Source organism: Penaeus chinensis, chromosome 8, assembly GCF_019202785.1.
Source record: "Penaeus chinensis breed Huanghai No. 1 chromosome 8, ASM1920278v2, whole genome shotgun sequence".
Lineage (NCBI taxonomy): Eukaryota > Metazoa > Arthropoda > Malacostraca > Decapoda > Penaeidae > Penaeus > Penaeus chinensis.
This window is the reverse complement of record NC_061826.1, coordinates 40,537,157-40,547,156: the sequence shown is the minus strand read 5'-3', so window position 1 is coordinate 40,547,156 and position 10,000 is coordinate 40,537,157. Positions and strand designations below refer to the sequence as shown.

General features: G+C 41.0%; 1 long non-coding RNA gene across 4 annotated transcripts in view; it reads right to left on the bottom strand.

Moving 5' to 3' along the window:
- LOC125028145 overlaps positions 1 to 10,000 on the bottom strand; it is a 43,084-nt gene that overhangs the window by 15,062 nt on the left and 18,022 nt on the right. For all 4 annotated transcript variants that reach the window (XR_007115093.1, XR_007115091.1, XR_007115090.1 and 1 more), the window contains exon 2: positions 5,251 to 5,288. This is a non-coding gene — a long non-coding RNA (uncharacterized LOC125028145). The remainder of the gene's footprint in view (positions 1 to 5,250; positions 5,289 to 10,000) is intronic.

The window sequence follows — 10,000 nt, the reverse complement described above, 5'->3', positions numbered from 1 at the left end:
CGACCCCCCCACCCACCCCTAAATTCTGGCCTCTTCTCTCTTCTCTCTCTCCCTCTGGGTATTTCCGGCCCTGTACCTCCCTTCTGCTCACCTTGGGGCATGCCAGGCCTTGTGCCCTCCCTCCCCTGCCCTCTTCTACCCTCCTTTCCTCTTCTCTTCTCTTCTTTATTTCTTTTCCTCTCTCGTCTCCTCTTTTCTTCTCATGTCTTCTCTTCTTCTTTTCCCTCCTTTTCCTTCCCGTCTCATCTTCTCTCCTCTTCCCTTGCTTTCCCTCTCATCTCCTCTTCTCCTCTCCTCTTCCTTCCTTTCCCTCCCCTCCCCTCCCCTTCCCTCCCTTCCTAACCTACGTATTCACCTTAATTTTATTTTGCATTTTTTAATTGTGGCTGTTTTTGTTCTTGTTTTTTATTTCCTCTTTTTAAACAAACAAAATATAAAAATGTTCGCCAGTAGATAAACGGAGAGAGAAGAAATACACACACACACACATACATACACACACACACACACACACACACACACACACACACACACACACACACACACACACACACACACACAAACACACACACAAGAAAGATTTAAGTATTTTTTTTTTTTTTTTTTACATATATCTCTTTATATCAGTAATGGCTATAGAGTGATTATAATTATGATTATCATTAGATTTATTATCGTTATCCTGCACGTACACAAGTGTGTATGCGTTTGTGAGCAAGAATGTATGAAAACACATGTGGATATGTTTACGGACACGTGTATGTCTTTATGTACAAATATGCGTTTAGGTTTAAGAAGGCCTACACATGAATGTATGTATACACATCTGCATATGTTTATATACACATGTAAGCATGAAAGTATAACAATGTTCCTACTTGTAATTTGTTCGACACACATGTGTATATGTTTACGTACACATATATGAAAGTATGTATGTACACATGCATAGATTAATTAATGAATTCCATAGATGAGCAGGTACATTGGCTGTGACGTCACCCAGCCAATGAAGTGCGCACTGAGAATCAATCTGAGAGGAGAGGAATATTCAGGTCTTTCCAATGTGGATGAGAGAGGGAGAGGGATGGGAGGGAGGGAAGGAGGGGGATGGTGGGGGGAGGGAGAAGGAAGAAGAGAGAGAGAGAGAGGGGAGAGAGAGAGAGAGAGAGAGAGAGAGAGAGAGAGAGAGAGAGAGAGAGAGAGAGAGAGAGAGAGAGAGAGAGAGAGAGAGAGAGAGAGAGACAGAGACAGAGGCAAAGACAGAGAGAGAAAAAGACAGACAATCAAACAAACAAAGAGAGAAAGAGAGAGAATTACACACAAACACACACACACACACACACACACACACACACACAGAAAATATGAACAAAGACAGCAAGATAGAGTAAAGGAAAAGTGACTGCTGATTGATATGGCATACCGACACTCCATCAGAACTGGTTGAGTCTCTCGTTGAAGTTCAGACCGCGTAACTCCCCTTGCCAGCTCCTCTCTCGCTGTTGCAAGACACAGGCTGCCATTTCGAATTCATTGCAAAGCTTTCCTCATTTGTTTTTAAAAAATCCTCCACTGCATATTCTTCCTCTGTGGCAAACGCTTCCTCAACTGTAGTGCCCCTATTTTGCAAATCAGTATTGCACTGGACATACCCCAAAATCTCAATCTCTTGTAAATCCCTCCTTTACAAATCCTTCCTCTTTTGCAAAATATGCCCTCCATCATAAATCCTCCAGCAATTACAAGTCTTCTCTCCTTTGCAAACCCTTCCATCATTGCGCAGGAATTATCGTGTTGTTAGAATTATCATTTTCTTCTGTTATCATTATTGTCAATGTTATCACCGCTGTTGTCACATCCCTTTCGGACACAGTTGACTACGACTCCGACTTCATTTATCCCAAATTACGAACGACAGCTTACGAACGACGCTTATGAACAACGCTTATGAAAGGCACTTATGAACAAAACTCTTGAACGGCACTTTTATGAACAACAAATACGAGCGGTACTTGTAAACGACACATGAACAATAGTCATGGACGTAACTTATAGACAACACTTATAGACGATATTTACAGTCGACACTTATGAAAACAAATGAACATTTATGACATGCGTTTATCAACACATACGAATGACACTTATGAACAACACTCTCGTACGTAACTTGTAAACTACACTTATACACAAACGACACATGTGAAAGACACTTATAAACAAAACACGTGAAAGTTATATATATATACACAACACTTATAGGTGAAAGACACTTATGAACAACACTTGTGACCAACACTTATGAACAACTCCTATGAACGGCACTTGCAGATAGTACTTATAAATAATGTTTGTAGACACTTATAAAGAACACTTGCGAGCGCCACTTGCGAAATACACTTACTTAAGATTCTTTCGGCCGACACTTGCGACCCGTTGAGCCGACGTCCGTATCCGTAGTCACATGGCACGCAAATATGTGAGCCGGACACTAAACACAGCCTTTGTGGGCGTAGCAGCGCATGTTAAATGCTAATTGACCAATTAGAACGCCCTAGAACATAAACTGATATTCAAATTACCGATGCGTAATATAGATATATATAAATCGTGTGTATCCATGAATTCCGATGAGTGTGTTCGGACGTCTGGACGCGATCATGTCTTCGGATTCGGATTTCGTGCGCGAATCGTAATTAACCCCCGTAAAAATTACAAATAAGAAAACGATTGACATTGACCTCAATCACTAGACAATCGCGCCAAGGTGATCCAACGCCATTTCGATCGGTCTACGAATAGCGACGTAATTTTTTAAAGTGACCACCCAATGACTCGGACGCAATGGTCTTCCTGGCGCCGGCGGAGGACTGATGCCCGCCGAAGTAGGGACGGCATATTAAGCAAGCTGATCGGCTAGACAAAATGACTTTCTCTCGAGTTAGAATTACTGTTCGAGTTTGTTAGATAATGAAGCAGTCTAAAAGGAGAGCGCACAGCCGCGGAACAGCGATGCAGTTTTAAGAGATACGAAACAGTGCAGAAGCTATTAACTGAAGAGAGTTTTTTTTTTTTAAAGATCGGGATGGAGTGAATAATACGGAAAGTAAAATCATAATGGCTATCGTACTAATCCTGATAAAATATTAACGATAATGATACTGATAATATGAATAACTAGACAGGCACTCAAAAAAAACATTTATTCTAATCTCCTTGTGAAATCTATTTAATTTACCCTAACATTTATTAATTACTTCAGTTCAGCACAAAAAAACGCGTATAAATTGCCATCACGATTCGCCAGTAACTTTTTATTTGTTTTACAATCCCACAGATAACACAGGCCATAAATGAATGAATAGGTGCAGACTATTAAAATTATAATAATAATAAATAAATAAATAAATAAATAAATAAGATAATAGTAATAAGGCATAAACAATAAATCAATAATAAAAATAAAAATTCCGAATGTGTCTTTAATAATTCAAACACCAATAGCTTAGATCAGTTTTTTTTTATGATTTATCGATAAATTAGTGATTAACTTGTCCCTTGGTCATTAACAACCCTTAACTGTCAACCGCCATTCGTCATTATGGATAGTTGAGGCTCATAACAACATTAATGATAGTGAATTATGGTAGTACTAATGATAGTTGTAGTATAATATTGGTAATAATAATGATAACAATGATAATTATATGATGATGGTGATGATGGCGAAGATATTGATAATGACAATAATAATAATAGTGGTAACAATTATATAAATTGTAAAAATTATGTAATGATATAATAACGATAGTAATAAAGGAGTAATAGTAACAATAATGATAATGATAATAATTATAATAACAATGAAACTAATAATAATTATAATATTAATAATAATAATAATAATAACAATAATAATAATATCAATACTACAAATACTACTAATAATAAAATAATGATGATGATGATGATGGTAATGATAATTATTATCATGATAATTAAAATGATAATAATAATAGTAATAATAATAATAGTAATAGTAAGAATAATAATAATGATAATAATAGTAATAATCATTATCATTATCATTATTATTATTATTATTATTATTACTATTATCATTATTATCACTTGTATCACTATTACTCTTATCATTACCATTATTGTTGTTATGATGATGATGAGGCTGATGATGATGATGATAACAATAACAACAACAACAATAATAATAATAATAATAATAATAATAATAATAACAATAGTAATAACAATAATGACAATAATAACAAAAACAAACAATGATAACAATGATGACGATACAAGTCGTATCCTAAGTCCCCCCTCCCTCCCTTTCTCCCTCCCTTCCCTTCCTCACCTCCCTCCCTACCCCCTCCCTCCCTCCCTCCCTTTTTCCCTCCCCTCCCTCCCCCCCCCCAAGTCGTTAATATGCTGCCACGACTCTCGGACGACGACGTGACGACACACGACCCTCTCTTTCGTATGCTGGCAGGACGACCGCAACCCTGCCGTCGTCCCCTGCCGCTTAGCAAGTAGGCAGCAGGGAGGATGGGGGAAGGGGACGAAGGGAGCGAGGAACGAGGGAAAGGGCATGGGTAGGGAAGGAGGAAGGAGGAAGGAGGAGGAAGGAGGAGAAGGAGAGAGGGAAATGGTGGGGGTGGGGGAGGGTGGGAAGTTAAGGGTGTGGGGGGGAGAGGTTAAGGGTGTGGGGGTGGGGGTAGGGGGTGGGGTTGAGGGTAGAGGTGATAGGGAAGGAAAGGCGATAGGAAGGGAGGGAGGAAAGGAGAGAGAGCGGAAGGGAGATAGGGAGATAAGGAGGAAGGAAACGAGATAGGGATAGAGGGTGATAAGGAGGAAAGAAAGGAGATAGGGAGAGAGGGTGATAGGGAGGGAGGAAAGGAGAGAGAGCGGAAGGGAGATAAGGGAGGAAGGAAAGGAGAAAGGGCGGAAGAGAGATAGGGAGGAAGGAGGGGAGATAGGGAGGGAGGGTGATAGGGACGAAGTGAAAGGAGGGGGTGGGGTAGGTAATAATAAGAGAGGGAAAGAGGGAGGAAAGGAGATAGGGAGTAAGGGTGAAAGGGAAGAAGGGAAGGAGAAAAAGAGGGCGAGATTGAGAGAGAGAGAAAGAGAAAGAGGTAGATACATCGAGAGAGAGAGAGAGAGAGAGAGAGAGAGAGAGAGAGAGAATCAAAACAAATTAAATCTTTACATAACAAAATGTTTCCATACCTTGAGTTGCCAATTAGTGTCCGGATGAGATTTTAAACCTGCGAAAGAGAAAAAGCCATTAAGATTCACTCCAAATTCGCCCTTAAAGTCAAAATTATTAATGTTGATGATAATTATGATAAGTATAACACTGCCAGAATTCATCATGTGTTTGAAGCCTTTTTCTTACGATTAATTCAGGTTTCTTTTTTTAACACTTTTCTTATATATTTTTTTTTTTTATTGATTTCTACTTTCTCTCCTTTCTTTCATTCGTTATTTCTCTTCCCCTTTTCCCTCCTTCCTTCATTTCGTCGGTTTCAAAATCCTTCCTCTCTCTCCTTTCTCTTCTGTTTTCCTTCTGTCTCTCTCTTCTCTTCTTTCACCTTTCCCTCACTTTCTCTTGCTTCCTCCTGTTCCTCCCCCTTCTTTTACCTTCCTCCTCCTCTCCCTCTTCTCTTCCTATCTCCTTCCTTTCCTTTGCTTGCTTTAAGGATCGCTCTTTCTTTCTCCCTTCCTCCCTCCCCTCCCTACCTTCAAACTTCCCTCCCTCTCCTCCTTTCAACCTTCCCTCCCTCCTAGCAAACTTCCCTTCCCTCCTCTCCCTACCCTCAAATTTCCCTCCCTCTCCTCCCTTCCCTCCCTCAACCTTCCCTCCCTCCCCTCATCTCCCTATTGTGCCTTCCTTCCCTCCCTCCCTTCAACCTTCCCTCCCTCTCCTCCTCTCCCTATCCTGCCTCCTTCTCCTCCCTCCCTTCAACCTTCCCTCCCTCTCCTCCTCTCCCTATCCCAATTCACTCCCTCCCCTCCATTCCCTCCCTCCCCTCCTCTCCCTATCCTGATTCACTCCCTCCCCTCCATTCCCTCCCTCCCCTCCTCTCCCTATCCTGATTCACTCCCTCCCCTCCATTCCCTCCCTCCCCTCCTCTCCCTATCCTGATTCACTCCCACCCCGCCATTCCCTCCCTCCCCTCCTCTCCCTATCCTGATTCACTCCCTCCCCGCCATTCCCTCCCTCCCCTCCTCTCCCTATCCTGATTCACTCCCTCCCCGCCATTCCCTCCCTCCCCTCCTCTCCCTATCCTGATTCACTCCCTCCCCGCCATTCCCTCCCTCCCCTCCTCTCCCTATCCTGATTCACTCCCTCCCCGCCATTCCCTCCCTCCCCTCCTCTCCCTATCCTGATTCACTCCCTCCCCGCCATTCCCTCCCTCCCCTCCTCTCCCTATCCTGATTCACTCCCTCCCCGCCATTCCCTCCCTCCCCTCCTCTCCCTATCCTGATTCACTCCCTCCCCGCCATTCCCTCCCTCCCCTCCTCTCCCTATCCTGATTCACTCCCTCCCCGCCATTCCCTCCCTCCCCTCCTCTCCCTATCCTGATTCACTCCCTCCCCGCCATTCCCTCCCTCCCCTCCTCTCCCTATCCTAATTCACTCCCTCCCCTCCATTCCCGATCCTCAGCACCGCACAGGATTTTATGGACATTCGCAGACACTAAATCGACAGCTTTACAAGTTGTGGCTGGTTGAGACGAACATTTGTTGGGGATGGCGTAGCAGGAGGTCGGTTTATGGCGCGAAATTCTTTTGTGCGGCGCGGGAGTCGGGTTGAACACCTTTAAACAGGGTTGTGTCGTTTATAATTCGGTTCCCACTTCGGTTTGGGGTTTGTTTATGCGATTCTCATTTGTTTTTTTTTTTTTTTTTTTTGTGAGATACGTTTATTTTCTTCTTTTTCTTCTTCTTTTTCTTTTTTTTTTTCTTTTTTCTTCTTCTTCTTCTTCTTTTTCTTCTTCGTCTTCTTCTTATCTAATGTATGGTTTATCATATCCTGTTCTTATTTAACGAGTTCAAGCTAATCCATTAGCATAGACTTTTGAGAATGACGGAGATTTGAATAACCAAACAGAGAATAAATATAGGGGAAAAAAGAAGAACGAGAGAAAACATGCGAAGAAAGAACAAGAAAAATAAAACGTAAGACAAGAGATAAACACGCATTCATAATGAAAGACCGAAGAACGAATACCAAAACAGTAAATCATAAGTAAGAGAAGATAAGGAGAAAGAAACAACAACAAGAAATGGAAAATATTGACACAGTAGCAAATTACAAAATTTACGATACCTTCGCCTCTCTTGCATGATAGTCAGCAATCTTATAAGCAACAGAGCCTTTGTCAACATTGCAACTGCCCCCCCCCCCCCCGTCTCCCTCACTCTCTCCCCGCTTGCAACCACGATCAACATTAGTTAAATTCATCGTATAAGAAACTGCTAAGATTTTTTTTAAATAGATTTGTATTAAAGAAAGCAAGAAAAGAAAGATAGAGAGAAAAAAAAATGTAATATCAGAAGTTTCTTTATTTAGTCTTTATATTTAGCATCACTCCACGGCCTTTGCAATGTTGAAGTCTGCAAATACGCGAAAGGATCTGTCTCGCTTTATTTACGTTTCTTGCAAAGCTCTGAAAGGGTTTTTTTTCTCTCTCCTTTTTTTTCTTTTTTTTTCTCTTCTCTCTTTCTTTCATTCTTTCTTGTCTGTCTTTGTCTCTTTTTATTTATCTGCATGTTGGATTATTATTCTCTGTCTCTTTCTGTCTGTCTGTGTCTCCCTCCTCCCCCGTCCCCCATCTCTCTCTCTCTCTCTCTCTCTCTCTCTCTCTCTCTCTCTCTCTCTCTCTCTCTCTCTCTCTCTCTCTCTCTCTCTCTCTCCATCCCCCTCTCTTTCCTTCTCTCTCTCCCTCTCCCCTCCCTCTCCTCGTCCCTCATCCCTCCCCCCCCCCCCTCTCTCTCTCCCTGTCTCTCACACAGTATCTACTCTTTTTTTATTTTTTTTACATGTGTTCGTTCATGTGTTTGATATACTGCACTAACAACTTCCTTCCCTGTATTGTTTCTTAGTCCGTAAATCACAGTTAATTTTGCGGTGATACAACTACCGCGAATACTTAATAGAAAATTTGCATAAGTTGACCGTTTGAGAATGACACACAAACGAAGCCGCCATATTGTTTTTTTTTATAATTTTTATTTACATTTTCTTTCGAAATGCTAAGCGAAAGGCGCCAGTTCAGAATCATTAATTCAACGTGTCATCGTCATAATACAAGATATATATTGTCAATACATATCTATATAAAGAAAGAACGATCTTGGACGCCACGAACTCATGATAAATTAGGAGAGATGACGTCACTGTAAATATGAATTTTGAATTAACAGACACGGCGTCATGACCAATAAGAGGCGGACAAAACTAGAGATGGACATCGTAAGTCATTAAGTCCTGGTTTATTTAGAGGCGCCGACTTTATATAATCAATAAAAGCTCGCTAAATTTGAAACCAGTGACGTCACACTAATGAGAACTGGGTTTAACTCAAAAGAAAAACATTGATGACGTCATAATCCGTTGGAAATCGTTAAACCAAATTTCCCAACTAATCAGCATCAAGCACTTGAATCAACCAATCAGAAAACAGAATCATCAACCCCTCTTTAAAAAATCGTCCACCAATCAGAAATCGTTCTAACTGGAACAAGTGACCAATCAGGTAACAGATATATCAGGTTTGATGACGTAGGCTTTCAGGGGGCGGAGGAAGTTGCAATATGACGTCATTCGTGATAAAAACTCAAGGACGGTGACTATGCGTGAAGTTAGGAAGATGCCCGGTGATTTGACAGATTTTATTATAAAACGAGAGTTATGTAATGTTTATATATGATTATTGTTTTTTTGTATAATAACGTTTATCTGGGTGTGATTCCTCGTTGATCAACATAAAAAAGTCGGTACATGTTGCATATCTTTCCGTGTGTAAATTATTATCATTTAAGTATCTTTGAAGTTAAGCCGAATTGAAATCGACAGCCCTTGCAGAAATATTTATTATCTATGCCACTAGCAGTAGTGTGTATGTGTATGTGTGTGTGTGTGTGTGTGTGGGTGTGTGTGTGTGTGTGTGTGTGTGTGTGTGTGTGTGTATACGTGTGTGTATGTATGTATGTATATATATATATATATATATATATATATATATATATATATATATATATATGTTTATGATTATTTGTACAAAGCCAGTTCTTGCTTAAGAAATTCCTCTCAGAACAATAAAGGCGCCTCTCCTAACATGTAAAATAACGAATAAACGCGAAAAATACACAAACTTGTGAAGATTACGAAGCTGGAAGAAAATAATATTTGCTTCAACATAAACTCGTGAATTTCAAAAGATGAGCAGTTACGTAATATTTAGAATTTTGCATATACATATGTATATAGTTTTTTTTTTTTAGCAATGATAATGGTTATGGCAGTGGTAATCATGATGGTGATAAAATATATATTAATACTCTCTGCCTCTCTCTATCTCTCTCTCTCTCCTTTTCTCTCTCTCTCTCTCTCTCTCCTTCTCTCTCTCTCTCTCTCTCTCTCTCTCTCTCTCTCTCTCTCTCTCTCTCTCTCTCTCCCTCTCTCTCTCTCTCTCTCTCTCTCTCTCTCTCTCTCTACCTGGAAAACCCTTATTTAATCGACAAAGTCAAAGAATAATAAAGAATCTGTCACTTATCTTCAGAGAATGTGTCGGATCCATTCTGGCGAGTGTCTTTGCTGTGAGTTTGTGAATGGAGCTTAATGAGCGGGCCGTAATTGGGGGGGAGGGGGGCGCTGGTGAGGGGGAGGGGGTGGGGGGGTCGATGTGGGGGAAGGGGAGGGGGTGGAACGGTTGATGTGGGGGAGGGGGAATGACCTGGGAGAGCGCTA